Source organism: Balaenoptera ricei, chromosome 1 (genome assembly GCF_028023285.1).
Source record: "Balaenoptera ricei isolate mBalRic1 chromosome 1, mBalRic1.hap2, whole genome shotgun sequence".
NCBI classification, from domain to species: domain Eukaryota; kingdom Metazoa; phylum Chordata; class Mammalia; order Artiodactyla; family Balaenopteridae; genus Balaenoptera; species Balaenoptera ricei.
Window position 1 is genome coordinate 111,974,287 of NC_082639.1, and position 4,035 is coordinate 111,978,321.

The following is a 4,035-nucleotide window of genomic DNA, read 5'->3' on the forward strand; positions in this document are numbered from 1 at the left end:
AATGGGCCGATCCAGGTGGCTGGGCCTGGCACGCTGCCCTCCAGACAGAGTCGCAGCTCTTTGAACCAGCTTTGTCACAGAGGCTATATAACTAGTGCTAGAAATTGACAGCTGCAAGAACACACAGTCTGGATCCAAAAGAATTAGGTTTTCTGTTTACCACAATTAAAAATAAAGTAAAATGCACTTTAAAAGAATTAAGTTTTCCTACCCCCCCCAAAAAAAGTCCAGTGAAATAAAATAAAATGGAATTATGAGAAATTTGCCAAGATCAAATAGGCTGGTCCTCAGGTGGTGAGTTCCCTTTCTGATGAGTCTTGTCCCTGAGACGTTGGACGCTGGAGTGGGAGGGTGGTGGAATCAGAGAACTGTCTCACCCCATCCTCAGACCAAGGCAATGGTCTCGGCTTTGCGTCTGTGGATTCCCCGGGCTACTTAGGCCACGTGTCCTTGACAAATACCGGGAACCTGTAAAAGGGCACTGACGTAGGCAAACCACGCTGTCTTTTTTACAGCCGGTGGCTAAGAATGGTTTTTATATTTTTACATGGCTGAAGAAATCAAGACTATTTCATCACATGTATGGGATCCAGACTTCAGAGTCCATGAGTAGTTCTATTGGAACAGGCCACGGGCATTCCTTTATATACTGTCTATGGCTGCTTCTGTACTACAGAAACAGAGTTGAGTAGTTGTGACAGAGACCATATGGCCTGAAAAGCATAAAATATTTACCATGTGGCCCTTGACAGAAAGACTGCCCACTCCTGTTCTAGGGCCTCATCCCTACCCCGCCGCTGGGCTGCAGTTTTCCCCGCGCGCAGGGACAGGGAGTGTCAGGAGGGGCCGCCCGGCGATGCTTGGTGACCGCTCCTTGTAGGGCTTGGCAGAAAGCTCCCAAGACTGGGCGCTGCCTGAACCGATTATGCGGGGAAAGGCAGTAACGCGCCCCCACTCCTGCTCATTCCCGAGCGCCCACGCGCTGGCAGGCTCCAGGTGGCGGCTAAGCACACTCGGGGAAACCGAACCTGGGCAGCAAGCAGGGATTGGCGCCGGCGGACTCGCCGCAGCCCACGTCCCCGCGCGAGAGGGAGGCGGGGCAGGCCGGGGAATGGGAGGAGTCATCCTGCATGGGCGGGGCGAGCCCCTCCGCGCCTTCCGACGCAGAAAGGCGCCTGCGCACTGCCGCCGCCCCGAGCTCCCGGTAAAATTAAGAATGGAGGGGCAGGGTCAAGGTAACTAAAGTTCTCCTCTTTGGGCCTCTAGGGAACAAATGCGGAAACTTTTTTTTTTTTTATTGAGCTATAATGCAAGTGCCATAAAATTCACCCTTTTAAAGAGTAAAGTTGTATTCATAGGTTTGTGCAACCATAGCCACTATCTAATTTAGAACATTTTCATCACCCCCAAAGAAATCCCTACCCATTAGCATTCCTCCGTCACCCAGTTCCTGGCAACCACCAGTCTGCATTCTGTCTCTATGGATTTATCTATTCTGAACATTTCATATAAACGGAGTCATATATGTGACCTTTTGTGTACCTAGTGGCTTTCACTTAGCGTAATATTTTCGAGGTAGGTTCATCCCCGTTGTGGCATTTATCAGTACTTCTTTCCTTCTTATGGCCTAATAATATTCTCTTGGATGTATATACCACAATTTGTTTATCCATTCATCAGTTGATGAAATTTGGGCTGTTTCCACTTTTTGGCTATTTGAACAGTACTGCTATAAACATTTGTGTACAAGTCTTTGTGTGGACAAAATATTTTCAATTCTTTTGTGTGTATACCTAGAAATGGAATTGCTGGGTCTTATAGAAACTCTGTGTTTGACTTTGAGAGGAACTACCAAACTATTTTCCACAGTGGCTGCACAATTTTACATTCCCACCAGCAATGTATGAGGGTTCCAATTTTTCTACATTTTTTAAAAAAATATGTATTTACTTATTTATTTTGGCTGTGCCGGGTCTCAGTTGCGGCATGCGGACTCTCAGTTGCGGCATGCATGTGGGATCCAGTTCCCCGACCAGGGATGGAACCCGGGCCCCCTGCATTGGGAGTGCGGAGTCCCACTCACTGGACCACCAGGGAAGTCCCTCTACATCTTCACTAACACTTTTTATTGTCTTTTGACTGTAGCAGTCACGGTGGGTGTGATATGGTATCTTATTGTGGTTTTGATTTGCATTTCCCTGAGGACTAATAATGTTGAACATCTTTTCATGTGCTTATTGGCCATTTGAATATTTTCTTTGGAGAAATGTCTTTCCAAATTATTTCCTTGTTTTTTAATTGTGTTATTTGCCTTTTTACTGTTGAGTTGTGAGAGGGTTTTGTTTTGTTTTTTGTTTTTGTTTTGTTTTTTTTTAATATACTGGACTCAAATTCCCTATCTGATATATGGTTTGCAAATATTTTCTCTCATTCTGTGGTTTGTTTTTTTGCTTCCTTGATGGTGTCCTTTGAAACACAAAGATTTTAAATTTTGATGAAGTACAGTTTGTCTATTTTTTTATACAGGGAGAATATTGCAAGAGTTAGTTTTTCCCTAAGGACAAAAAAAGATGTAAAGATATGTTACATTTCATTTGGTAGTGTACATGTTAGTAGAATTGGTGTTATTTGAAACTATGGCATATTGTATAATAATAAACGTTAGGAGTCACTGTTTCCAGAGAAAGAGAAAAGAAGATATAAGTATAAAATAAAATAAGTGAAGTAAAAATCTTATAATGTCACTGAAAAAGCCTAGAAGCAACGGGCAGTTTGACAACAGTGAGATCTCCCAGCATCCAGGTCCTTGGAGGAAAGGTTGGTTCCAGGTCGGCAGGAAATACTCAGGATGAGCACTGGGGCATCTTGTGCTGGAAAGCAAAGATATCAAGAAATGGGGTAACAGCAAAAGGACACCGAGCTCCCATTGCCTAAGATAGGGCAATCTGAACTGTCAAAAAGATTAATGAAGGCCCTTGAAACATTGAACATACAAAATGTAGCCATTCAGAGTGATACTAAAAGGGGCTAGGAGGATAAAGGGCTAGAGGGGGAGAGAAACACGTTGGGTAGAGCACCAACTCCTTACTCTGAATACTGGCAATTAAAGGAAAGAACTAAGCATTTGTCCCTCCTTTCCTGCATGAATTGTACTTCAGGGTTACCAAATTGTCCTAGTTGTTGAGGGAAAGTTCTTTACAAAAGAACTCCAGTTAATGAGTGAGAAAGGAATTATAGAACTGGAAAATTACCATTTTGCAACCCCTAATGAAATTGAGGCAGGGAATTATCATCAATGAATAAAACTATCAGATGAAAGGCTGATGGGGAATTTTACAAGGGAGCGATCAGGATGTCACCACCTGAAGCCACCACTCAATCTTTTTTTTTTTTTTTAAAGTTTAAGTTTTTGTTTTTTTTTTTAATTTTTATTTATTTATTTATTATTTTTGTCTGTGTTGGGTCTTCGTTTCTGTGCGAGGGCTTTCTCCAGCTGCGGCAAGTGGGGGCCACTCTTCATCGCGGTGCGCGGGCCCACCATCGCGGCCTCTCTTGTTGCGGAGCACAGGCTCCAGACGCGCAGACTCACTAATTGTGGCTCACGGGCCCAGTTGCTCCGCGGCATGTGGGATCTTCCCAGACCAGGGCTCGAACCCGTGTCCCCTGCATTAGCAGGCAGATTCTCAACCACTGCGCCACCAGGGAAGCCCACACTCAGTCTTATTTATTTATTTATTCATTCATTCATTCTTGGCTGCGTTGGGTCTTCGCTGTTGCGTGTGGGCTCTCTCCAGTTGCGGCGAGCGGGGGGCCACTCCTCGTTGCAGTGCACGTGCTTCTCATCGCGGTGGCTTCTCTCATTGCAGAGCATGGGCTCCAGGCACGTGGGCTTCAGTAGTTGTGGCTCGCAGGCTCTAGAGCGCAGGCTCAGTAGTTGTGGCGCACAGGCTTAGTTGCTCCGCGGCATGTGGGATATTCCCGGACCAGGGCTCAAACCTGTGTTCCCTGTACTGGCAGGCAGATTCCCAACCACTG